Consider the following 16,250-nt stretch of genomic DNA (forward strand, 5'->3'; position numbering starts at 1 on the left):
ATTCTAACAATATCTTTCTCTGTCTATAGCCAGGTACCCATTTTACACTTGGGTGGAATGAGGAAATTCATGTAAAGTGCCTTTCCCAAGGACACAACGTTAGCCCTGCCGCGGCCAGGACTCGAACCCATGACCTTTCGGTCGAGAGTCTGACGGCCTAACCACTCGGCCACTGACGCCACCTGAAAGGTGAAGATAACGAACAGTGATCAATTGCTAAAGCTTATTCATATCTTATTTCAAATTAACATATTCCGCTAAACAACTCATCTTTAGCGTGAAAGGTGAAGATAACAAACAGTGATAAATCTCGTAACTCCTTTAAGAAATACAAAATAGACAGTTAGGCAAACACGGACCCCTGGACACACCAGATGTGGGATCAGGTGCCTAGGAGGAGTAAGCATCCCCTGTCGACCGGTCACACTCGTCGTGAGCCCTATATCCTGATCATGACGTCATAACATATTACGTCATTTTATGTAAGTGGGATAAGAAGAACATCCTAGTTGTGTAGATAAAAAGAGTAATTAAGCATGGTATGAAAGTTGAAAAAATGAAGAAGAAAAATATCGGCGGTATATTGCCAATAACGGCTCTTGTTCCTTGACTAGTCCACAAGAAAATGACGTGAATGTGAATCTTTCCAAATATTCATAGACTGAAACGCAGTCATTGGCATCGTATATATAAAAAATCAAGTATACATGATATCACCTTTGGTTCACTTTTGCCTTACGTTAACAGATAATTAGGCCCACATGATATTTGCACATAACTTTACTCTGTCCCATTGAGAGTTTTAAATACGTTATTTGAAGAAGGCAAAGCTAGTCTATGCTTGGATTTTTCAACATCAGAATATATACTGAACTCCATGATTATGGATGTTGCCAATCACAAGCTCTTTAAACCACCGCGTGTCACGGCTGATGTTTTCCCCCGAACCATACCGCCAGTTCCTTCAGTTTGAATTTAGAAACAAAGGAATATATGACGTCAACATAAGCAACACTCTTCGTCATAGAAGAGTTTAGTCTTGCATTCCAACAAACTTCAAGTTCAAGTCTACACCCTGTATTTCCTACAGCTATACTTCTACTATTGCATCCAAACTTTTTAATTATAAACAAACTTTGCAATGCCTAGATATAGACCATCTTATACGTAATCCACCAACATGTTCTTGTTCTTCATCTTCTTTCAAGTACTAAATCCACCTACGTGTCCTTGTTCGTTCAACTATAGTCCAGCTGGACATGCCATTACTGGTGATGTTAATATAGTTGAAAATTAGGACCTCAAATCACTGATTTTAAAAAGTCCAGAATACAGAGAGCCTCGGTCTTTTAATTAGCGACAGAACTTCATCTCTTTTATGAATTATATTCAAAATTATGCCAGACGATAGGCTAAATATAAAAAAGAACTTGATACATTGTCAGAATGGATTAAAAGTATAAGAGGAATATCAAAATCCCACATTATACACATCAAAACAGAACTACGTACCACCTATCCTTCTTTGTGTAGTAAACCAGTTTCAGACAAATTTGATATCCCAGTCAATGGGTCGGATGAATATCAATTACTGTACTTATACTGGACTTCATAAAAACCTTTACAAAGATACATTGATGGATCCAGTAAGTGCTCTACCAAGCCCCTCACGAAAATATTAACAGCTGTGGAGGAGAAATTTCAAACGTACTGTACAACTATATAAGCCAAAAGAGGTTTAAATCAAATGTGGATTTTAAAAAATTGTAAAGAACCTTTAGTAAATTTGAAATCGCAAAACCTGTCTTAAATCAACAACATTAAAACGTATGGCTTTTCAACACTTTACACGATCATTGTTCATGATAAATTAAAGACTAGGCTTTTTGACATCATTCTTCAACAGAAATGGAATATTCATATCTAGGGATCAGTCATTCAAAAACTCACTTTGTCAAACGCCACTCTGATTCCACGCACAAGTATCCTGAACGTGAAATGAAAAATATGCTACAGTTCCTTATTGACAATATCTTCGTGGTCTTTGGTGATCAGGTCTTCCAATATGTCTGTTGGAATTCCTGTGGACACGGATTGTGCTCCTTTGTTTGCTGACCTGTTTTTATATTCATATGAAGCAGAATTTATTAAAAAAAACTTCTACGTGAGATATAAAATCTCTTGCTGTGGCCTTCACTTCTACATATAGATATATCGACGATGTATTACATGTATCTATTAACAATAATATTTTCTTTCATGAACTGCGAATATAACGAACAGTGATTAATCTCATTATCTCATAACTCATAACTCAACAGGGGATGCTTACTCCTCCTAGGCACCTGATCCCACCTCTGGTGTGTCCAGGGGTCCGTGTTTGCCCAAGTATCTATTTTGTATTGCCTGTAGGAGTTATGAGATTGATCACTGTTCGTTATCTTCACTTTCCTATAAGCAATACACACTAGATAGTTGGGCAAATCATGTGTCGATTCGATATATCCATTTGAGTTCGAAATAAAGGACATCACAGAGTCGTCCACTTCTGCTTCATACTTGGATATTTTATTGGAGATAGATATTAACGGCGAACTGGGAACTAACAACTCAACTTTATGACAAACGGGATGATTTCGACTTCTCTATCGTCCCATATTTATGTAGCAATATTCTATTATCACCTACATATGGTGTTTATATCTTTCAATTGAGTCGACACGCAAGAGCTTGTTCTGCGTATGATAAGTTTTTAAATCGAGGCTGCTCGTTATAGCGATCTAGTTTGACAATGCAACCTATCATTGGGTCAAATGCTGTCTTACGTACTTCATACCGATTGTTCTTGGCAATTATTAAATTATTTCCCCCAATATTTATATTGTTTTTCAGCTTATTAAGACGATTACAATGACATCAAGCACTGTCTATGTTAATGAGAAAACTTAGGTTCAATTTCATCAATATTCTTAAATTCACTGTTTAATAATGTTAAAGATAACAACTCTGAGTAATAGAGACAATTCATGTTTTGAATGTGAATATGGGATATCGTTTTTTGTACAGGTTTTGATATTTAGCATGTCCAACGAGATCAGTTTTTTGCATTGACTTGAGTAACTTTTCATGAAACAAGTACATGTTACTTATCAGATATAGTCGTTCTATGTATTTTACGCCGTTTTTTAAAAGTGTGGGGTGGGGAGCAAACGAAGGAAAAAGTTGCCGTCATAATTGTTTGAGAATTTTTTGTTACCAAGAAAAGCATTTTTGCCCAAACCCCAAAATCGAAAGGATGTGTGTTTCAATTGATTAAACCTTGAATTTTCACTATCATTCAGGTAATAAATCGATCTTTGCATGTAACAATAATATAATAACAACGCGATAAATGCATCACATGTCAAGAAAAATAGGTCGGGGGCTAGATGTACGTGCCTGGAGATCAATGCATCAAGTGTGGTTATTTTTTATACATAAAGAAATTGTATCATTTCATAGAGTTCGATTGTTATGATGACCCGAGAAAATCTCGCAACGTAAATTTCCGCATATGGCAGAGGAAATAAACGGTACTGTAAATGTTGTTGAGTCTCTGCTACGAAACATCAGAAATTTAATCTAAAAACTTGTGGTTTTAGTACTATGGTATTCGCTTGAGATATTTCTTAAAAATAATCTTCAAATCAAGCAGATAATCATCCATCAGAAATGATTCGTCTTAAGCGTCACTAATTTATATACATGAGTTGCCCAAGTGACGCATGCATTTCGTAGCTTCTTTTGCTGAAGAGTTTCAAAATTTTATATTTCCAATATCCCGTATCAATATGCAATAAATGAATAGCATACTACGTGTAATAGGGATATTCAATTAATACAGATGTGTTATCTCTCTCTCTCTCTCTCTCTCTCTCTCTCTCTCTCTCTCTCTCTCTCTCTCTCAATGGAACCTATCATTAGTTCAATGCTGCCTGGTGTGTTTTATATCAAGTTTAGGCCGTTCATTACACGCTGATTTTTAAGAGTAGGATAAATCAGAGGTGGAATCAAGTGCCTAGAAGGGGTACGAATACTGTGCTGACTGGTTACACCGCCGTGAGCTTTACATTTCGATCAGGAAATAGGAATCATTAGTACATGTAGTTAAACTCAGTATGTGAAGAAAGGTCAAACGATTAATATGAAAGACTCGAAACAGCATTCAACCTAGTGTCTGGTTGTAAAGGTAAATTAGATCACTATGATTAATTAACATATTTGCCAGTAGTCAACCTGGATTAGAAAAAAAACCTGATCATGTGCAGAACATGCCCTTGTGTGCCGAATCATTTGAGAGACACAAACACTTTATACACGAAATAGCCAATGATATTCTGCTACATACTCGTAAATATGGAAATTGACGATGAATAAGCTCAAGTCATTCAGCTTGACACATCAGCTCTCATACTAACACAATCCAGATCGAGTGTATTGTCCAAAACTATATATTGAGTTAGATTCTTTCTAATTCTAAAGAAGTCGTAAATTCTTCTGTAATGCATTTACCTAGACATATGAACATTATATATGCATGCGCCATATGTACAATCTTTTGTGTTCAGTTATGAGCAACTCTTTAAAAACGATTTTATCGTGGGAGACGAAATTACTGTCCCGTTGTTTAAGCATTATTAATCCACACAGAATTAGGAAAAGTGAAGATAACAAACGGTTATCTATTTCATAAAGCCAATGCAGAATACAGAACCGAGAGTTTTTATTGCAGTATATTAATTTGAAGATACGTTAAAAGATAGTACCGTGTTAACACCACCATGTGCTTTATATGCGCTATTTTTTTTTTAGGATTTCAATAATTTGACAATGTAGATTGTATTTCTGATATAGAAACTGGCTTAGAGGTCCCGGGAAAAAAACCTTGATAAGCACGGGTTACCTATTTTTTGGGCAGTTAAAATCTGAGGAATTTTTTTTCCCGAGAAATAAATATCATATATGCATTGGAATTTACAGTAGGAAGCGAGTCTATACACGAGTCGATGCAGTGATCACTGTTCATGAATCTGTGCAATATACACGCTATTCATATACTTTCTTTTGATAATGTCGACGAGTAACTCATCAGTATATCGATGAAGTCGCTGTTCGTATTGTACATCTGTACGGTCATCGTACTAGTGCAATACAGATTAGTATAACAACAAATAATGATGTAGTAAAATTCCGAGAACTTGATAAACAAAATCACACGGGCTACCATGCTTAAACACTATTAACAAGGTAATAAAATACCTTAGTAATTTGAAATTCCGTTAAAGAAGAGTTGGTTTTCTTTCTGAAATATGAATCAGGAAAATCTTGATTCCGGTATAAGGAGGAAAATTACTGAAATGATTCCGGTATAAGGAGGTAAATTACTGAAATGAAGACTTCTATTTAAGTCATATGCAAAGCATCGAGTTGTAACTCTAGAGTATCAATCATGTGACGTCATCACGCCACTGTCAATATTAAAGGTTTACCATATACCAGGGTTTGAAAATCTCCCTGAATAGAAATGAAGAAACGTGTTGCTGGAATGCTCTATATCTTACAAAATACTCTAATATTCAACGCAAGATTCAAGTGACGGTTCTCACCAACCTCTGGTGTATTCACGGGTCATTGTTTGCGCAACTCTCTGTTTTGTATTGTTTATAGGAGTTATGAAATTGATTACTGTTCGTTATTTTCACCTTTCATATATATATATATATATATATATATATATATATATATAGGTATAAGTGTTTTAATCGGGGCAGGCTACTAATAAACAATATGGCGTCACTGGGGTTTGATCAATCTCGTTTAAGATCAGCGTTTTATAAATTCTATGGTCGTCATAATGATCCAACTTGCCGATACGCCCTATCAATTTGGACAAATGCTGTCTGACATGTTTCATTGTTAGACCGTTCTTGGCAAATATTTCGACTACGGATTACTCCGTTTGCCTGATCAGCACGCGTGGCCCATGGCGGCTGTGACCGGTCAACAACAGAGGATACTTACTCCTTCCTGGAACCGGAGGCCACCTTCGGTATGTCAAGGGGTCCATGTTTGCCCAACTTTCTATTTTGTATTCCTTATAGGAGTTAAGAGATCGATCACTGTTCGTTATTTTAACCTTTCATGCAAACTATTTGAATAATGATTTTTCATATATATATTATTTTTGTTGCAAATGAATGCAGCAATGTTGATCAAGATGTAGATATAGCACCTTATCCTTCGTTGGCACGGACACGCTGAAATGCTTCTACAGTTACGAATAGCAATATTTTCTTGATCATCCTGAACGAAAAAAAGATAATCTACAAAGTATGATTTTCAGAAGCACTCATACATTACAATTTAAGGTATCTTTTCTTTCCTACAAAACTGTTTTACACAAGTCTCTTTATTTTTTGGTGGATTTAATTCATTCGCGGCTGAGTGATTAGGATCATAAGATCGGTATAATATAAGCAAGAGATGTATCCACCTGATTCATTATATCAAAAGGACGATCTGAGGTTTCAACATCATCTTGAAAGTAGCCCTGGAGATGTATACCATTAACGTCTATCTACTCGTATTTCTTATTCCATGTTCCGAAATGTTGTCATCTTCAGATCCAGGTGTCTTCAAGAAAGAATATCTAAATCCAAAGCGTGTGGACCACGAGAAGGTATGCTACCAAATTTCTATTTTAATTAATAATTGTCGTCCTCTCTGAATTTACTGAAGCATTTTGCTAATGTTTCAGTGGAATAATTGGTATCGAGTAATTATACCCAGAAATCCTTCCAAACGTCTATATGTGGTAGTTATAGGTTTGAATATGAGGAAAAAAAGATCATGAAGGATACGAATGATACATGTGCCTAAATACCCGAACCCTTTCACTACCGGAAGTACATAACAGATATAGAAAACTTGTAACAGCATTACCAAAACGAATATGAACTCAAATACATATATTTTCAATGTTTATGAATTATACATATAAGATATAAATTCATGACAAAGCATTATCAATTTGATTTTTTCCGCTGGATTACCTGCGATCCCAATGTTTAGGAATTATACCAACAACATATGAATTAATACCAAAGCAAATGCGTTGCTAAACTACAAAAAGCTAAGGAAGACGAAATGTATTCCATAACTCAGTACAGTTGTATTTACTTGGAGAAAGAATATCCTATATATTTAACACTTTAATTGCTAATAATACGAATGGTATATATGTCAATAACATATACAATGTTTTTTGTAGGCTTCCGGACGGTGGTATGAGCACATAGACACGCTAAATAACACCCTCAGAGACAACACTTTTCTAGATTCCGTGGTTCTTTGTGATGAAAGAATTAGAGTAGTTCTGATCTTTAATCGTTGGATTTCGTAAGAAGTTTTCGCATTATACATCATAATACATATCATATCTACTTGCAAGACGTTGGTTGTTTTACGTCACAAAGATAGATTGACGTAAGTCAATGTCAATAAGGCTTCAAAATATTATTAAAGCAATGAGTTGAAATGACATCTCAGTTAAAATTATCTATTTTCTGAATAACTATACAAAATTGTCCTCTTTGGCTCTCTGTATGGAATGTGAAGATAACGAACAGTGATCAATCTCATAACTCCCACAAGCAATACAAAATAAAGAGTTGGGCAAGCACGGACCCCTGGACGTATCAGAGGTGGGATAATGTGCCTAGGAGGATTAAGCATCCCCTGTCGACGGATCTGGTCAATATCTTCTAAAATTTTCTGAATTGATGAAACATGTATTTATTTGTGTGTACTAATTTTTTCTACTTTAAAAAGAATCAATAAAATATTTTTTGTATGTTTGCTTGTCTTATGTTCCTCGCTTACTGAAGCACCACTAGTCATTGGTTAAGTATCACGAATTTAGACCTATGCTTAGCGCTCAAGTGATAATTCTTAAACGTGCTGAGACAACGAACCTTCTTTTTAAGGTGTTATAGGAAAAACGGGCTGAGCAAGTTTTTGTCCTTATGTATATTTTTCTGTCTTTTAAAACTTCTAAAATGTCTACATAGCTGCCTTTATCCTGTGCATTGAAGAGAACCAGAAAGGCTATGTATTATTTTAGGTCTCTGGAAGAGTGTCGGACAACAGCGGTAGCAGTTCAACCCGAAAAGTCAGATTCACCAAAGGAATTTATTATCCGGATGTGCACAAATGGTGTGTATGTCATCGGGAGGTCTGAAAGTTATCAGAATGATTGTTGGATGATATGTATCACAAAAATAATGACGTAATGATTTAAATGATAAAAAGAGGTGGACGTTTATGGAGCCACTATGTAAAATATAATGACCAGGACCCCACATGAGCTTAGATTTATTCTTGAAACTAACGCCTGTATATTGAATTTTTAATTTACAAGAGACCATAGGAAAGATTACAATTAAATATCTTGATCCTCATCCAACTGAAGGATTTGTTGTCATCCACCGGCAGACACGCCATCTTCCTGATAGTTACTCCATATCAACTCGCCGACGGAATCCACATAGCCTCGACGAAGCTATAAAGCAAGCTTTACAGGCTCTTCATCTGGATGTTGGGAATTTCTATGTAAAGCCAAAAGACTTCGGTAATATTGGATTAGACATACAATCATCTCCATTACATTGGAATCTTGAAACATTCATAAATAATTCAAATACATCCTTTTTATTTTAGGTTGTGAAAGAAGAGAAGAGAATGGAATTAAGCTGTAAATAATTAGATAAACTTAACGCGAGTCTATAGAATCGTTAAAAGTTTAGTCAATTCTTTTACATGAAAGATGAAGATAACGAACAGTGCTCTTCCTATCATCCTATACCAATGTAAAATGTCTTATGTCATTTGAATATGTTTTTTATGATGTGAATTTCATAAATGAACAAGTAAACCAAGGGAGTAGATTCGTGGGATATATACTGTGGTTTGTACTATGAATTATGATATTGACTGGTATGTGCTGAGGACAATATTGTCGGTACTGATTAGTAATGATAAATGCTGTTGTTATTCCCGATCAAAATATACATAAAATAACCATAAGTACAAATAATTCCGAACCTCCTACCTCGTTCTTTATATCATAATACCTAGCTCAGGGGTAGAGCGTTCGCTTCATAACTGGGAAATCGTGAGTTCGAGCACTGCACGTATCATGGCCGCATGAAACGGTACCTGAGATAATGTAATTATAGGTAGTTACTGCACCTTTGCACTCAGCATTTAAATGTCTTTCGAATATGACCTTAAAACGAAAGTCCCGCGTTGTGGCATGCTCTTCAACGTTAAAGAACTTTCATTGCTATGGACATAAGTACTAACCTGGTACTTCGCCTAAATGATGACGTTTGAATGTTAGTGAAACATTCTCGACCTTATGTAAACAACAAACATGTAATATGAGACTTACCAGTTTATTTTGCTTTATCATGGTTGATGATATTGGATTTTTTATTTAATTTTTTTTTCGTAAAGCAAGCGTGTATTTTTACCGACTTGAAGGACACACTATCTTTTAAATTGTTTCCTCCCGATTATTTGTTGGACGGGCATTAAGGTCGAATACTGGCGTCGAGTTGTATGTAAATTTTGACTGAATTCCTAATGTAATTCCCTATACATATATGAAGAAATCGATGTTGTATATGTTACGTGAAAAGTATTATGAGAGAAGTTCTCAGTAACAATTGAGAATTGTTTTTTAAAAAGTTGAAAGTGCACAAAACATAAATCTGAACAAAACTCACACATATTGTGTATAGTGATAGTAAATGTTAAAAAAGTAAAATTTATGGGAACCATGCATCGTGTTTCTATCGCAATGGAGCGTGCCAACAGTTAAATCATTAGATTTTGAGGTGTTTTTTTTTAAAAATTTTTTGACAAATATTTCCAATAAAACGATTTCCCAACAATGTACAGTGAAAATAAATTTAGCAAATCACTTAGATTATTATACTTGTATCAAAAATAATTTTATGCTTATTCTTTGAAATAATGTAAAACCTATACGGTACCAATTTTGATGCACCAGATGCGCATTTCGACAAATTATGTCTCTTCAGTGATGCTCAACCGAAATGTTTAAAATCCAAAATGAAGCTTTAGAGCTATTATAGGAAAAACAGTGTGCCAAAAAAGTGGAGTCAAATTCGTTTGAGGATAAGAAATATGCGTGAGGGAAATAATCCTTAATTTTTAAATGAATTTCTTAATTTTATAACAGCAATTAAGAGGCCGTCCACGAAGATATCAGGCAGTAGCTATAATACGGCTGGCACATGCAATTCCCCAAATTTTTATTCATACCCAATAAAAGTTAAGGTCATACGCTAATTTTATCGTATGTAAAGTGAATTTCACAAAAAACATTGTTAGATGCCAAAACTTGGCCTATTTCATAAATTCGAGGACACTATATAATCTATAGAAAATGATCATTTTGTAAAGTTAAATAATACCCAATACAATAAAATTTGTCCAGAAAGTATAAACAATATTTGAAGGAAATTCCTTAATAATTAAGATGAAACAATAAAATTGCTGGGAAACAATGCTGTTGTTGAGCATTTACTGACAGAAGTAGCCAAAAAGCCAGTAATTTGAGTTACCTCCCTTGGCGTAAAAAATGTAAAATGATCCGAAACTTGCATAAATTGTAATTTTCGAAGAAAACAGTATTTATTTAGAACATTTTTCACTTATCTCGATTTTTTTTATCAAGTGTAAACGTGGAATTAATTTTTTTTTTAATTTGATGGTGAAAAATAAATATTCTGCCCGGACCTTATCAAAGTTTCGTGGGTAAACAGATATGGCTGACAAGTGATAGAAACGTGAAGTTTTTCTAGAAGTGGTCCTTATTTTAGGGACTTGTCAACCCTTAATAATTGTTCAAAAGACATAAGTGGATATTCAAGATCTTTTAAAGTTGGAAATGCGTGTAATATTCAACCGAGATTGACCCCCTGCTGTACAGATCGGGGTACTTCGAATTCGACGTAAAAGTTTAACTGTTTAAACTATCGTGCACGGTGCAGATGCTTACTAGTATGCCGAGGTCATTGCGATTCTTTGGGGATTTACTGGAGGCAACCACCACCAAATGTTGTTATCTACTACACAAAGGAAAGTGTAAAGCAGACAGAGCAGTAAACTTCAATGTTTCAAGGGAAATATTTGTTCCCGTTGGAAGTGGTAAGTATAAATGTCGAATTTTCTCTGTTATTTTTCTTTGAAAACTGTCTTTGATTGATAGACAATTTTGATGCAAGTTCTCATGATGTGTCAATGCAAACAATTCATTTGATGAAATGATTCTTTTTAAAATAATAATGATAAATCCCCACAGTAAAAACAACATTAAATCAATCGGGGAGGGAGGGGGTTGTTAATGTAGGGATTTTTAAAATCTGTACTACAACACAATGTTTATCCACAAATCATTGAATTAAGAAACAATAGAATCACACAAAAACAAGATGAAAGTGGTGAAAAGTGTTTATTGTCCTGCAAGCTATGTACATATCAGCATGCATGCATAAAAATAATATATATTAAAATTATATCAAATTATTTTTGACTGATTTTTTTTTACTAGCTACTTTTCACATGTGTTTGTTTTTTTGGATTCCTATATTTAATAACTATTAAAGGATGAATAAATCAGTGTGAGAGGGTAGTATATGTACATGTATGTATGTGACAAAAACCGAATAACAAATATAAAAAAATAATGATATATATTTATTCATGTAATTATGTAACTATAAGAACCATTATGTGGGTGGGGGTGGGGTGTGTGTTACAGGTTGATGTATATCATTAATTTCTCTAAATTTAAGCTGAATGGATTATAAAATTCAGATGGTTTAACGTGACACAAAATCTGATGATTTATTTGCATGCACACAGGTACTAAAGTGTATTAGTGTGACATACATGTATATACCAATTACCAAAGCTTGATAATGAATACAACGCCCATTTCATTACAGATTTGGAAAATAATTATAGTCAAATCACCCCTACTGCAAGCCAATTATCAGACTGTATCAGTGAGTATATTTATTTATTTCAATCAAGAGATTTTAAATTCAGAACATGGTACATCTGACCTTGTCATATTGTCATAATTCATAAATTATGTAAGTTTAGAACTATTACAGATAAGAGCTTAATTCCACATTTGACATGTATATTTCTTGAGACAAATCCTGACCAAAGGCATCCAATGTTATGATGTCACAATCCTTTTGTTTTAACTCACTTGACAGACATACATGTAGAATATAAAAACTTTAACTTTGACAATAACATAAGAATGGTTAGAGATGGGGGTTGGATATTTCAGAAATGTGTGTTCCTTCATGTCATATGATAGTAACATTTTTACCTTACGACCTTGACCCTTCATATTGCAAGTTTTATGTGATGTCACCATGCCACACACAACACATACATGCATTTTTAATTCATGACTGTTATCAAAGATTTTAACCCACTCGACAAGTTTTAAACTCTCTTCAGACAATTCTTGTTTAGATAATTTCAAATACTAGCTCATATATATATATATATATATATATATATATATAAGTCAGAGGTGATGTTTTGAAATCAGAATGTGGTTTAATTTTTGAATCAATGAATATATAGTTTTTTTGTTTTTTTTAGCTCACCTGAGCTGAAGGCTCAAGAGAGCTTTTCTCATAAATATTTGTCTGGATTCTGTTGTCATCATTGTGGTAATAATTTTTCCCATTTTCATCTTCTCCAGAACCACTGGCCCAATTGAATGAGATTCATTTTCGTTTAAATGAAAGGTCATGCCCCCTTTGAAGGGAGATAATCAAGAAAAGGCAAAAATAGGATGGGGTCGTTTAATGTAATGAAAATATGGAAGCATTGCCAGGTTGTGTAGATTGGAGTTAGTTCAATTCATGACCTGGTTGTAGGGCAAGGGGGGGGGAGGGCAATGTCTGTCTGGAACTTGCTCATGTTAGTATTAAGGCTCTCATATTTCATATTTTTATTCCTTATAATAAGACATTTCTTTTGATATCAATTTTTTTTTATTTTTGTGTTTGGCCTACTTTTAACAAAATATAACCTACAGTAGACAATTCTCCTGAACTATATATAAGGTAGTCTAGCCTTTTATGTTTAGCATTTAGATATCTTATGGCAAGAACTTTCATTTGATACCATGCTGTTTGATATTGTGACCTTGGTTTTGAATTTTAACCCAGATTTTATTATATTGATATTTTACATAAAGATATACAAAATGTGTATATTCTTTATTACCAGACTTTTAATTTATTACCTGACCTTAGTCTTTAAAATAGCATGATTTTCAAAAACTTTAAATTGGTATATAGTTTCTCAGTCACTTTGGATTGGGCTTTGATATAGATTTCACATATTATAGATTACTAATGAAAAGAGCTTTACTTTTGAACTTCTAACTTTGACCATGTTGACCTACTTTTGAAAAACATTCATTATTACCAGATCTGTTATATCTTGAGGGATAAGGTATTGGGTTAGTTTGTTTCACATGAAATGCCTAATGACCAGAATTTATTTTATATCATGACCTTTGACCTTGTGACTATATCAAACCTATGATCTTGACTTTCTTAGTGCATTGCTTACAGTGCTATTTAAACATGTTCATCATTTTATTTCCATTAATTTACACAACTGTTGTTATTTAGATCTCAGCTGAGTCCAAGATAGGAAGAGGCTTTGGAGAGAACACAGAATTACTACAGACAAAAGACTTGTGAAGTTATAAGGGGAATTGCAGAACTCATAGCTCCACTTCAATCTAGATATGTTGACAGTTATTTCACAGAAACACTTTGCAGCTGAAAAAGATAATCAAATGATGACCACTACTTTAACTCTATGGTTGCAGCATATTTCAATTTTTGAAGTGACAAATTTTATTCCTGTTTGTGAACCAATATTCAAAAGAAACACTGCTATGGCATTAGACATAAATTAGAAGAGAGTGGTGGGGTGGCAAAATAAGATTCCATACTGTGAAATGTATCAATTGTTAATATACATGTATCAATATAAATTCAGTGCCAATTTTCATAATTTCTAGGGGGAAAGTTTGTTTGTAACAAATGTCAGAAATATGTACTAGCTCTTACTTTGCAAACCATGCTACTAAGTACCAGGCATTAAGACATGATTTGTTTATTGTCATTTGTTAAACAGAGACAGATCCAGTGATTTGAAAGGGGGGGGGGGTCCAGAAAAATGATCTAAAATCTGCATTAGGTCATATCCATGAATTGATAAAGTAAATATGTTTATTATTGATTGCTAGTTACATGTAACCTTTTATGCATCAGTTGAAGATACTTTATGAACATTTTCTGTCACTGGGTAAAATTCAAAAAACATTTTGTGTATCTGGAAGTGGTCAATATATATTTCAACATCAGAGTAAACATGCATTAAAGCAAGTCTGCCAATCTGACGTAGGCAGAAAATGGAATATGGCATGTTATTTCATGAATGAAATGCTTTACAAGAGAGTCAAAAAATTTCTGGTTAATGCTATTAAATAACTATCTAGATGTCCCAGAGAAAAGGAGAGGGTGTTTTCTACCCCTCCCCCCAACCCCCTCGGGATCTGCCAATGTCAAGTTTGTAATGTGAGTGAATGATTTTAGATTCTTCATGATAGGCAATTTATTAAAATTTGATTTACTGATAATTTTAGCTTCATATATGTGTGTTAATTAATGGACTATTATCTCAAATCCTGTGTCAGAAATGACCTCTAAAAATCAACATTGTAAAATTTTATACAATGAATTACATAGGCATTTTTTTTTTTTTTGCCTTTATTATATAGAATGTATACAAAGACATGAAATTTATTTCTGAATGTTCATATGTTCTAGTAATTTTTCATGAATTTTAATCATTTAATCATTGATTTGTTATATCTACTTCATATTTATTTCTATTTATGTAGTTCAACAATCTTCATTTAAGTAGTTGACCTTTTTGCACTTATTGAAAATTTTGAGATTTCAGTTCAACTTTTCACCATCAAACCTTGCTTTTCCCACTGAATTTATTTTTGTAACTTGAAATACACCTCTTCAAGTTTCTGGTTATACATAATTTATTTCTTTTGAGACATTGTATTGGGTTTTGTGAGATCTTATATTTTGATCATTATTTTGTAAAATATATTGGTGTGAAATATGTGCAATTTTAACAATTAATAAATTCATTCATTGGATGAATATACACACAAAAACCCTCTTAGTTATTGCATATAGTGTATATCTAACATATAAAATATTGCTTTTCTCTATTTTTTAGTTATATGACATTTTAGAGCTGTTCAAACATAGCACTTTTTTCCAATATTTCGTGACCTTTTTGCACCGAAAATTATCTCAAAGTTGTTTTTCCATGTCGAACCCAAACTAAACATGATAGAAACTTTTTATTTGGCAAATTTCATATTGGGGTCAGTAGGAACCTGTGCACAAAGTTTCATGAAAATCTGAGAGATAGCATGTGCCGACCTCTGCCTGATATCATAATGGACACCCTCTTAAATATACATCCGTATATAAGTAATAAATTAAGGTAAAAAAACGCATTTATGACTTCTTTTCATACACTATTTTCTCTGAAACACAGTAGGGCTGACATTTATTTTAAATGCTTGTTTTAAGACAGTTATTCATGCTACCAATATAGTAAATAAAACAGTTAAACAATTTACCCTAATTCTATAACCCCCCAAACTCTATACTAGTATCTTCTATTTTACACAGTGATTATCGCCCTTGATGCGAACTCTCTAGAATTAAAGGAAGAAATGAATAAATATTACTTCACAGACATCATAAAAAATTCTGATTGTTTATCAAGGAATTGATTTAACAAAACTTGAAAGGTAATGTAGAGATTTGCCTATTTTTCTGTAAATTAAATTTGAAATGTTAGTTAATAGTGAAGTTAGAATCCAGGTAATCATTCCAAATTCATACAAACTATCTTCACAGATAGTAAATAAATAAGATTTGACGCATATATTGTAGAACACGTGATTCTCATAAAAAAAACCCACAACAACAACAACAACAAAGATCCGGCTATCATGTTCTACAGTAAAGTAT

The 16,250-nt window shown here is 33.5% G+C and overlaps 1 long non-coding RNA gene across 1 annotated transcript; it reads left to right on the forward strand.

The window, feature by feature from the left end:
• Positions 1–10,392: 10,392 nt before the first annotated feature.
• LOC125676962 (uncharacterized) lies at positions 10,393–14,491 on the forward strand. Its single transcript, XR_007370887.2, has 3 exons — positions 10,393–11,277; positions 12,078–12,137; positions 13,803–14,491. It is a non-coding gene; the product is annotated as an uncharacterized LOC125676962 (long non-coding RNA).
• Positions 14,492–16,250: the final 1,759 nt, after the last annotated feature.

Source organism: Ostrea edulis, chromosome 3 (genome assembly GCF_947568905.1).
Source record: "Ostrea edulis chromosome 3, xbOstEdul1.1, whole genome shotgun sequence".
NCBI lineage: Eukaryota > Metazoa > Mollusca > Bivalvia > Ostreida > Ostreidae > Ostrea > Ostrea edulis.